The sequence below is a fragment of the Dasypus novemcinctus genome, chromosome 10, assembly GCF_030445035.2.
Source record: "Dasypus novemcinctus isolate mDasNov1 chromosome 10, mDasNov1.1.hap2, whole genome shotgun sequence".
In the NCBI taxonomy this organism is placed as follows: Eukaryota; Metazoa; Chordata; class Mammalia; order Cingulata; family Dasypodidae; genus Dasypus; species Dasypus novemcinctus.
The window spans coordinates 81559876-81572338 of NC_080682.1; the positions used below are offsets into that span (position 1 = coordinate 81559876).

Sequence of the window (12463 nt, forward strand, 5' to 3'; positions counted from 1 at the left end):
TTACATTTATATCATACCATAATATTTTTAAACTTTTTATCATTATTTTTCCCCTGCCCTGCTGTTTTTGCTGTCTGTGCCCATTTACTATGTGATCTTCTGTATCTATTTCTCTTTTTGTCTTCTCTTTTCATCTCTCTCCTCTAGGATTCAGAGGGATTTGATCCTGGGGACCTCTGATGTGGAGAGAGGTTCCCTGTCATTTGCGCCACCTCAGTTCCTGGTCTCTGCTGCACTTCACCTTGACTCTCCCCGTTGCCTCTCTTTTGTTATGTCATCATCTTGCTGCATGACTCACTTGTGTAGGCACTGGCTCACTGCATGGGCACTTGGCTTGATGTGTGGGTACTGGGCTCACCACATGGGTACTGGCTCACCACACAGGCACTCGTGCAGGCACTTGGCTCACCATGTGAGCACTTGGCTTGCCACATGAGCATTCAGCTCACTGTGCAGGCACTTGGCTCACTGCATGGGCACTTGGCTCGCCATATGGGCATTCATGTGGGCACTTGGCTCACTGTGTGGGCACTCGGCTTGCCACATGGGCACTGGCTTGCTGCACAGTCATGCTTTCTTTTCTTCTTTTTCACCAGGAGGCCCCAGGGATTGAACCCAGGTCCTCCCATTTGGTAGGCTGAAGCTCTATCACTTGAGTTACATCTGCTTCCCCATACCATATTTTGAAAATTAGTTTATAGGTCTGTTTCTGGTACTGTAGTCTTAGTTACTTGTCAACAGGAACCATGTCTTATTCTCAGTGACTAGCACAAAGCCTGACATATAGAAATCACCCAATAAATGCTCGTTGAATAGAGGACGAAAGATTGAGGGAAAAAAATGCCTTTCCTTGTTTCTGGAGTTTGGCAAAACATTCAAAACATATGTAACTCTCTGTGCATTCTGTTCTGCTATATTTCAGAGTAAACTGTCAGGCGTATTGTATTTTCAAATGCATTTTTAATGGAAAAATGTTCAGCATGTGTTGTAAGTTACCCCTCTCATTCAGAGTAGAGTTGGGAATCAATCAATGACTAGATTCCAACAGCAAGTGGACCCTACCACAATCACCTCTCTCCCACACTTTTATTTGTCTTGAAAGAAAATAACTGCTCTAAAACAAACTAACCTTTCCAGTATATAGGGATGGAGACTATTTAAAGAAGAAAGGAGGGTCTCCATCGCCACTATTTCAGATAGATTAAATTCAGAGCAACTACAAAATAGGAAATGTCCCTAACGTCCAGCCAGATCAATTTGTTCCCCCTCCCTAGGGCTATGATTACAGTGCCCTTGCCAAAGCCTGCACAAGTCTTTATAATCTCTTACATAGGTTGTTTTCTGTGGAATTTTCTGGGTACTTTCCCACTCATTATCTTTTCTAATGATCCTAACAGCTGTAATATATTCCAAACGGCATTGAATAAAAGAAAGAGATTCGGCTCTGGAGCCTGGTTGGTTTCCCGCTCTGTCACTTACGGGGGTGTGGTTATGGACAAACAGCCTCATCTCCCTGAGCCTCGGTTTTCTCATTTATAAAATGTGGGTAATACTTACCTTGCAGTAGTCTTGTGATGGTTAGAGCTAATATGTACAATCCATTTCGCACAGTCTTTGGCATGTGGTAGGTGTTTGATAAATGGTAGTTATTATTGCTATTGTTTTCAAAGTCTGTTAATGGTTTAACTGTCTGGGGCCCTGTGAAGGTTAGATTAATTTGTCAGCTTGACCAGGTAATGGTACTAAATTGTTTGGTCAAGCCACCTCTGGGCTAATCGTAGTACAAGGACATTCCATGGGCTTTAATCATTGGTGAGTTGATTGCACAGGTGGCTGGTTACATCTACAATCAACCGAGGAGATTGCCGTCAGCAGTGAGTGATGCATCATCCAATCAGTTGAAGGCCTTAAACGGAAAAGTGATTTCAGAATTCAGAGAGGGAATTCCCTTCTCTGCCTCAGACAGCGAGCATCGCCTGGGAAACTCAACCAAGACCTCCACCGGCGTCCCTGGCTTGCAGCCTGCCCGGTGGAATTTGGACTTGTGCATCCCTATGCTTAGGTGAGGCAATTTTAGAAAATCCCACACTATTTAGATATCTCCTGTCAGTTCTGTTCCCTAGACAATCCTGACTAATACAGGCTCCTGTAACAATTCAGGGTGAAATTAGGCAGCAGTGTAGTCGAACACTGCTAATGGGCTTCACGTCCCCTGTCAGTTCATTGTCTCCCAGCGAAACATCTTCTAAAGGCAAGGACCCAAATGGAACAGAGACTTAAATATTGTTAGAGTGCAACTAAATCCATCCCTCTCAAAGGGGTTGCTTTGGAGAATTTGGTATTAATCTGGTTCTACAAATAAAATTTAACAACAATTGAATTGGCATCTACTCAGTGCTAGATGCTGAGGGAGGAGAGATAAAAAAAAATAACTGAATCAGTACCTAAGGAAATATTTGATCTCTAACAGAAAGCAAAGAACAAAAGAGCAACGAAGGAGTCACTGGCTCTGAATTGGGAAAGAACTGGGAAAGACTCCACAGAAGCCTTGAAGGACAGGTTGGCTTTTCCTCAGATGGTGCCACCACTTAGTCTTAATGATGTGATGAGATTTTGGGAGAAAGAGTAAAGCTACAGGGATTAGTTTGCCATGACAGTCAAGTGCTCACTCTTGATTTAGGCAGATCCGAGTGAGAGGTGGGGGGAGATGAGAGAGTAGAACCACTGCTATCAAGTTTAAAAGATAATTCTTAATGGAGAAGGAATGAAGCTGTCAGGGTTTGTTGCTGTTTTTGGTCACTATAAGTCCCTGCTTCCCAAAAGAGGAGAGGGGCTCCATGCTTTCTAAAGAAGGATATAGTCCAAGATTGTATTTATTAATGCTGCAGCTGCAAGAAATTTCTCCTCAAAATTTGACACGAGGCTTTCTCTTTAGCTTCCAGTGTTTGTCTTCTTTTGCATATCTTCATGGATATTTTAATTTTGAGTTATCTTGCTTGACTGAACTGCACTGAGGAGATACATCCGGGAATGAGTAGCTATCCAAGAAAAAACATTCTGGTAGAAACGATAGACTTCTGATAGTGTAGGAGTCAGAGGCAGGTAGGGTTGGAGGTGGAGGGAGGGGAAAGGATGTGGTCTTGTATGCAATGCAGCAGACAACAGGACTAATGAATGCATCTCACCCAAAGGTCAGAGCTAGAGGAGAGGTCACAACTCCTCAGTGCAGCTGAGCCAAGCGAGATGATTGCTTTCCCCATCCAGGGCTAGGGGCCGTGTGCATTTACCCCTGCTCCAAATCTAGATCTTGAAGAATTCCTCAGCACCCAAATGGGAAGGGAGAGAAATCAAGGAGCATGGGCTCTACCTCTTTATAGAGATTGGATTTTATTCAAGGATAATTCAACAGAAAAAAACAGTGCCCTATAAAAATTACTGCTGTGTAAAAGAAAGAGAAATTATTTTCTAGGCTGAGGGGGTAATCAGGAGTCAGAAAAAAATGGAAGATATTTGCTTATTATTTTCATTGAGATACAAGAACTCATCTCAATGAGTCTCTCTGAAAAAGAATAAATGAGTCTTAAAAAGAAATGGGGCAAGATGAAGAGGGAGCTTGCAAGTCCACCCCAAAGGCAAGACCAATATTAATATATACTTTAGACATGATTTTATAAAATTGAATTCTTCCTAAAGAAAAGAGTAGAACAAATAAAACAAAGATGAAAATCTAAGTTTTAGTAAGAGAAACTATTCTTTAGTGGAAGAAAAACCCAAGGTCTGGAGATCAACATGGTGCGTTACGGTCTGGGTGAAATGAATATATATTCCTGATGACATTTAAAAAACAATTTTAAGGATAACAAACCATTCTACAAGTATCCATGTAGAAAATATGATTACCTAAAAAGAACAGAAATAAGACTTCTCTTTGGCAAAGAAAAGGGAGTGATGTCTGCACAGTTTTGAAAAGAAAAATGTGAGCCAAGACTTGGTTAGAGAAACCAAGTAAGAAATGAATCTAAATTAATGCAAGAATGATAAATTCTAGTACAATAAGGTAAGTGCAAGGACTGAAAACAAGTGAATGTGGGAACATAAAATCCTAACAGTGTCAGGGTCCTGTCAGGAAACAGCAACCATTCCAGGTATTTCAAAGAGAAAGAATTGAATAAAGCTATTACTTAGGTGATAGTCTTCCGGAAGACAAGTAGGGCACTGCTGATGCGAGCTGGGACTGAGGGGAATGGGTGTGTCTGGCAGGATCTGAAGTCACAGTGTAGATGCAGCTGCTGCTGGAGACACTACTAGAGGCAGAGAGAAAGGGGGTAAATACCCTGGTTTCTCCTCTCTTTATAGCCTCTGCTCTTCCATAACTTTTCCCTACTAACAGACACAACTTTCCCCAGTGCAGCAAACAGCTCTGTGGCTCTCAGTTTCTCCTCTGGATAACCCTTACATATGTTATTACTTTAATACGATGAGCAATTGAGCTGGATCCCAACTTTCACCTCCGAACTTATGTAGCTAAATATGTCATAAAGGAATCTCTAAATGTAGGATCTACTTTCTTAGAGAGCTAGAGAGGGTGGGAAGAAGGGGGATAAGTGGGGGGAAAATTAAAAATAAAAATTTTTTATAAGAAAAGTGGTTTTCCTTTTATGCTTATTACACTATGTATCTCCTGTCTTTCAGTTTCTGGAACTCATCAGGCTCTTTCCCACATCAAGGTCTTAGTAAAGGCTGATCCCTTCACAGGGATGCTTTTCCTCATACTCTACTCTATGGGTGGTTAACTCCTGCTTATCATTCATTTCTTAGCTTAAACATCTTTTATTAGCAGCAAGCTTCCCAAACACCCAGACTAGATAATGTCTAGCTGAAATAATTTCTCATAATATCTTCGTCTTGCCCCTCCAGGCAATTGCCACAATGTGAAATTATATATTTGCATGGTTATAATTGATCTATGTTCATGTCCTCCACAGACCATAAGTTCAATGGGGGTAAAAACTGTCTATTTTGTTCAGTGTTGCATCCCCTGTGCCTGGAGGAATAGATTAATAATGGATGCACGACTCCATCCCACCAGTGTGAATAAGCAGCTTGGGTGTTTTGGTAACTGGAAACCATATCCCCGATTCTAATATTTGAGTGTGAATACCAAAATAGTGTGATTTTCTGAAAGGCAGTGTTCTTTGGTAATGAGCTGGTTTATCAGGAATTGGTATTATGCTAAGCTTTTATAAGTTGCAACATGTAAATAAACTGGCCTTTAAAAACCTATAATAACAATAGCTAGCATGTCTTGAACACTTATGCCATGACAGACACTGTGCTGTTTTATAAACTTATTTCACTTAAATTTCATAACCACCTCTGAGGTTATTATTTTTATTTTACGAGGAGAACAATGAAACTCTGAGAGAATACATGATGTCCAACAGCTAATAAATAGCAGAGCAAAGATTTAGAACCATGTCTTTCTGTGTCAACTAGTGCAATTAATTTTTAAAAAAATTATTACTATTATTTTTAACCAGAGAATTAATAGGTTTATAGAAAAGTCATGTAAAAAAATACAATGTTCCTATAGACCCACCCCTTATTATTGACACTTTGCAGTAGTGTGGTACCTTTATTACAATTGAAGAAAGAATATTAAAAATAGTACTATTAACTATAGCCCATAGTTTACATTAGGTGTATTTTTCTCATATACCACCCTATCATATATGCCATAAATTTGTTATAATTTACGAAAGAATATTCTTATACTTGCATTATTAACCTCTATCCATTGAGTTTTTGATTGAGCTGTTTGTCTTTTTATTGAGTTGCAAGATTTCCTTATATATTCTGGATATTAAACTCTTATTGGATTTGTGGAGCAGGCTGTCTTTTTTACTTTCTTGACAAAGTCCTTTGATGCACAAAAGTTTTTAATTTTGAAGAAGTCCCATTTATCTGTTTTTTTCTTTCATTTCTTATGCTTTGGATGTAAAGTCTAAGAAACCATTGCCATAACATGAACTCCTACATTTTCTTCTAGGAGTTTGGTAGTCTTGACTCTTATATTTAGGTCTTTGATCCATTTTGAATTAATTTTTATATATGTATTGAGATAGGGGTCCTCTTTCATTCTTTTGCATATGGGCATCCAGTTCTCCCGACACCATTAAAAATAAATAAATATTTTTATTTTAAAAGAAGCTTTAGATTACATAAATGTTACATAAAAAATATAGGTGATTCCTATATGCTCCATCCCCTCCCCCTCCACACTTTCCCATATTAACAACATCTTTCATTAGTGTGGTACATTTGTTACAATTGATGAACACATATTGAAGCATTCTTACTAACTGTGGACTATAGTTTACATTATAGTTTACACTCTGCCCTGCAAAATTTTATAGATTATGACAAAATTTATAATGGCCTGTATCCATCATTGCAATGTCATGCAGGACAATTCTAATGTCCCCAAAATGCCCCCGTGTTACACCTATTCTTTCCTCTCCCTCCCCTCAGAACCTCTGGTGGCCACTGCCTTTATATCAACACCATTTTTTGAAGAGACTATTCTTTTCCAATTGAGGGGACTTGGCAGCCTTGTTAAAAATCAATTGGGTATAGAAATCTGGGCCGCCAGGCCAGATCACAGCCCCAGCCTTCAAGAGCAAGGATGAGGGCGAGGAATTTGCTGGCAGGGAGGACGACTGCCACAATCCGGAAGCGGAGCAGCTGAGTGGTGCAGGCTCTCCTGCAGCGGCCCTCCAAGAAGCCAACAAGATGTTTCTGAGAACTTCCAGAGCAGGAGAAGCAGCCCTTGATAGCAGGTTTCAGATGCTTCAGATTCAGAAGACGTAGACCCCAGTTTGATCAGTTGGCTTTTATCAAAGAGCTTTTTGTTTGTTTGTTTTTTCCCCCCACTTATGGTTGTTAGTCTTCTGCCCAAAGAAGTGGGCTGTGATGAGATTATCAACAGAGAGGAGTTAAAAGCTGTTAAAAGAGGAGGAAGCTACTTCAGGAGAGACCCAACATTCCACTATCTTTTGGGTTCATTCCAAACAGTTCCATATGGGTGGAAAACTTGATCTGCAAAAGAATAGAAGAGAATAGGACAGTGACAGCACAGAAGCGTGTCCTGAAACACCTATGCCTTTGACTTTGTAATTCATCCATATTATTTTCCTTGCATGGGGAAACTCTTTCCTATCCACTTCCCAAAAGGAATGGTTTTACAAGAATAAGTCAGGACCAAGACAAATTGCCAAAAAAAAGTCTACTGAAATTAACTGTAATGAGAAAAAAATAAGCAAAGGAAGTCTATTGGGAAAACCTTGAAAATTCCAACTTTGTGATGTATTCAGGATATAGTTATCAAAGGATAAATTATTTGTGTAAGATAGTTTTCAGTATGCCGACAGGATGAGGAAACCCCAAAAAAGAAATATATATATATATTACATGTGCTGTATCTTAAAATGTGTATCTAAGAGCATCTGAATTTTGTTTGTATATCGTAATCCTTCATAAAGCCACTATGATCTATAATTAAGAGAATTCATTGCCACAGCCATTTAAAAACTTAAGAGTAATTAATAATTATGATCCCCTTAATAATGTTTCAAATGTAAACACTAAAATGTATATGAAAGTACCAAGAAAAACGATTTCTAAACAGCCTTATATACTAGGAAAATTTTCTGTTTGCCCCCTATTTTTCACTTAATTTGTCAGGCAAAAAAATAATTGAGTAGTTGAATTTCATATTATAAGAAATGTTAGTGAAAATTCTCATGTAAAAGGAAAGCTGTACATCTTGAACTAAAAAACAAATCAAAACAAGAAAAAAAACATTTTATGGACAATTTTGCCATCAAAATGTCTCCAAATTCACCTCAGTATCTTTTGTTTCCCTCTGTCTTCCCCTCTAATTCAGCTTGTTATTTGTTATGCACCAGCATTTGAGATGATAAAATTTCTTGTACTGTGAAAAAAGAAAGGTTGCTGAATTTTGACAAACGTCTTTTCTGCATCAGTTGAGATGATCATGTAGTTTTTTCCCCTTCATTTTGTTGATTTGATGAATTACATTATTTGATTTTCTTATATTGAACCACCTTTGCATACCTGAGATAAAAACACTTGATCATAGTATATAATTTTTTAAATATGCTTTGGATCTGATTTGCGTGTATTTCGTTGAGGATTTTTGCATCTATATTCAGAAGAAAAACTAGCCTGCAATTTTATTTTCTTGTAATATCTTTATACTGGCCTCATTAGAATCGGGTAGTATTTCCTCTGTTCAATTTTTTTGGAAGAGTTTGAGCAAGATTGGTATTAATTCTGAAATCACCTGGTCCTGGATTTTTCTTCTTTGGGAGGTTTTTGGTGACTGATTCAATCTCTTTGCTTCTAATTGGTCTGTTGAGGTCTTCATTTCCTTCTAGGGTCAGTGTAGGTATCTCTAGTGTTTCTAAGAATTTGTCCATTTCATCTAGGTTGTCTAATTTGTTGACATACTGTTTTTCATAGTATCCTCTTATGATCCTTTTTATTTCCCTGTGTCAATAACAATGCCCCCCTCTTATTTCTGATTTTGTGTATTTGTGTCTTCTCTCTTTTTTCTTTATCAGTCTAGCCAAGGGCTTGTCAATTTTATTGATTGTTTCAAAGAAATAACTTTTGGGTTTGTTAATTCTCTCTTGTTTTTTTTTTTTAATTCTCAATTTCATTTTATTTCTCTCCTCTTGCTTGCTTTCAGGTTAGTTTGCTGTTTTGTTTTTGTTTTTCTTGTTCCTCCAGGTGTGCAGTTAACTCTTTGAATTTTTTAGCTTTCTTCTTTCTTTTTTTTAAAAAGATTTTCTTTTACTTCCATTTATTCCTTTTCCAGTGCTCTTCCTTTTTCTGTACACACCTGTGTTTCTAACTGTATCATTTTCCTTGTCTCTGAAGAACTTATTTTATTTTATTTCTTTCCCCCCCCGCCCTGGTTTTCTGCTTTCTATGTCCATTTGCTGTGTGTTCTTCTGTGCCCACTTGTATTCTTGTCAGTGGCAACCGGGAATCTGTCTCTTTTTGTTGTGTCATCTTGCTGCATCAGCTCTCTGTGTGTGTGGCGCCACTCCTGGGCAGGCTGCCCTTTTTTTGCACTGGGTGGCTCTCCTTGAGGGGCACACTCCTTATGCCTGGGGCTCTCCTACGTGGGGGACACCCCTGTGTGGCATGGCACTTCTTGCGCACATCAGCACTGCGCATGGGCCAGCTCATCACACGGGGTCAGGAGGCTCTGGGTTTGAACCCTGGACCACCCATATAGTAGGCAGATGCTCTACCCATTGAGCCAAATCTGCTTCCCTTTCTTCTTTTTTAATGTAAGTACTTAGGGCTATAAATTTCCTTCTCAACACTGCCTTTGCTATATCCCATAAGTTTTAATATATTGTGTTCTCATTTTCATTCATCTCAAGATTTTTACTGATTTCCTTTGCAATATATTCTTTGACCCACTGATTATTTAAGAGAGTATTATTAACTTTGATATATTTGTGGATTTCCCAGTTCTCAGACTGCTGTTGATTTCCAGCTACATTACATTATGGTCAGAGAAGATACTTTGTTTGGTTTCAATCTTTCAAAATTTATTGAGACTTATTTTGTCACCCAAGATGTGGTCCATCCTGGAGAATGATCCATGTGTCCTTAAGAATAATGTATATCCTTCTGTTTTGGGATGCAATGTTATGTATATGTCTATTACATCTAGTTCATTTATCATATTATTTAGGTTCTCTGTTTCCTTATTGATATTCCATTTAGATATTCTATCTGTTGATGAGAGTGGTGTATTGAAGCCTCCAACTATAGTAGAGGTACTGATTTCTCCCTGCAGTTTTGCCAGTGTTTTCCTCATGTATACTGGGGCACTGTGGTTAGGTGCACAAATACTTATGGTTGTTAGCTCTTCTTGGTGGTTGCCCCTTTTATTAATATGTAGTGTCCTTCTTTGTCTCTTATAATAGTTTTTAATTTAAAGTCTATTTTGTCTGATATTAGCAAAACTACCTCAGATTTTTTTTGGCTACTATTTGCATGGAATATCTTTTTCCATTCTTTCACTTTCAACTTATTTGTGTCTTTGGGTCTAAGGTGAGTTTCTTGTAAACAGCATATAGTTGGATCATTATCCATTCTGCCAACCAGTATCTTTTGATTGCAGAATTTAATCCATGAATATTTAGTGTTATTACTGTAAAGACAGTACTTATATCAGCCATTCTGTCCTTTGGTTTGTATATGTCATATCTTTTTTCTTTATGTCTGTGTCTTTCTTTTCCTTTATTTCAACCTCCTTTTCTAAATAGTTGATCTTTTTGATGTTTTGACTGATCCCTTTCTCACTTCTGTTTCTGTGTATTTTTAAAATACTTTCTTTGCAGGAGTGGATGTAGCTCAATGGTTGAGTGTCTGTTTCCCATGTATGAGGTCCTGGGTTCAATCCCCGGTACCTCCTAAAAAATAGTTTCTTTGTGGTTACCCTGTGGTTTATATTATTTAATCTACATCTATAACCTACTAATATGAAAAGATAACTAGCTTTAATTGCCTACACATTCTTTCCTTCCATATCCCTTGGTTTCCCCTCTTTATTCTGTTTTTGTCCCATTTTACCATGTTATATTTTACATGTCCATTCTCAGGAAATATGTCTTTTTATTGTTCAATTGTATTCTGATTCTTATATGAATTAAAGAATAGAATTATATGTTGAGGATACAGTACTATTGGGTTTTGCATTTACCCTTTTAGTTACCTTTACTGAAGATCTTCATTTCTTCACATTACACCAAGCCAGTCTCTCCTGTCTTTTCCTTTCAACCTGCAGAACTCCCTGTAGTAATTCTTGTAGGGCAGTCCTCTTGTTGACATGTTTCTGTTTATCTGTGAATATTTTAAACTCTCCTTATTTTTGAAGTACAGTTTTGCCAGACAAAGAAATTTTGACTGACTGTTTTTCTCTTTCAGGACCTTAAATATAATATGTGACTCCCAAGTTGCAAGGGACCAAGGGAGGGGGTGGGGAAGGGGATCTGAGCAGTTTTCAGGATGGAATTCTCCTAGCTGAGGGAAGTGGAATTGGCTTAACAGGTAGAGCATCCACCTACCACATGGGAGGTCCAGGGTTAAACCCAGGGCCTCCTGACCCGTGTGGTGAGCTGGCCCACAATAGTACTGATGTGCGCAAGGAGTGCTGGCCCATGCAGGGGTGTCCCCCACATAGGGGAGCCCCATGCACAAGGAGTGCACCCCGTAAGGAGAGCTGCCCAGGGCGAAAAAGCACAGCCTGCCCGGGAATGTTGACGCACATACAGAGAGCTGACACAACAAGATGATGCAACAAAAAGAAACACAGATTCCCAGTGCCTCTGACACCAGAAATACAAGCAGACACCGAAGAACACACAGTGAATGGACACAGAGCAGATGGGGTGGGGGCGGAGGGGAGAGAAACAAAAAAAAAAACAACAAAAAAAAACTTCTCCTAGCTGAGATTTTTCAGCATTTGTGGAGTCCTTCTCCAGTCTCTACCACTCTCCAGAGTTCTAAGCAAGTGGGTTTTGTCCTTTTGTTATCTAAATCTCTGGGGATGCTTTTTCATGGGATGCCTTATGTCACCATGTTGATGATGTTGCCCTGCTGTTAACTTTTATAATTTCAAAATAGCTAGTTTTAAGTCTAATTTAGTAGGCTTTTTTTTGGTATTGTTTCCTATTTCAAGGACTATATAAAGTCAAGGACCGTGGACTGTATAACATCTTCAAGTAACTGTACTGCCTAGCTGAAAAGTATGTAAAGCAGGCACCTGGGAGTGCAGCAGTGAGACAGTCCCAGGGAATCACATACAGAGAATATGTCTCTTAAAACATTCCAGTTGCCAAGAGCCAAGAGGCTTTATGAGAATTTGTCAGAATTGGAACCATGAGAAATTGATAGGTTGAATCCTGTGGTCTGCCAGTTCACAAAAAGTGATTATTATATTTGTATGAATTTTGTCGGTTGGTTACTAGATACAGTCATTATTAAAGATTAAATTCTATAAACTTACAAATTATTTATATTAAAAACAAAGGTAATAAATTACTTATTACTTCTTAATTGTTTTTCTACATTTTATATTATATGTGCTCTCGAGTTATTTATGCCTATTGTAACTGTATGGTGGAAATACTACACAATGGTGTGCTACTGCACACGTCTTCCCAACTCCTCCTTCAGGGACATCATGTTTGTAGCTTGAAATCATCATCATAGTGTATTTACACCGTCCCCAAACAACAAAGTGGGTTATCACCAGCATACCACCGATTTAATCCCTGGGAAAAGGGGCAAAGGTCAGAGTCAAATGTCAAAAGCAAAAGGACAGTAAATGTTCAAACTGCAATTGCCTAGGTGG

At 38.6% G+C, this 12463-nt stretch overlaps 1 long non-coding RNA gene across 1 annotated transcript; it reads right to left on the bottom strand.

The window, feature by feature from the left end:
* Nucleotides 1-6175: 6175 nt before the first annotated feature.
* On the bottom strand, nucleotides 6176-11728 carry LOC131280061 (uncharacterized). The gene is made up of 2 exons (XR_009187635.1): nucleotides 10823-11728; nucleotides 6176-7098 (listed from the first exon to the last, which is right to left on the bottom strand). It is a non-coding gene; the product is annotated as an uncharacterized lncRNA (long non-coding RNA).
* Between the last annotated feature and the right edge of the window lie 735 nt (nucleotides 11729-12463).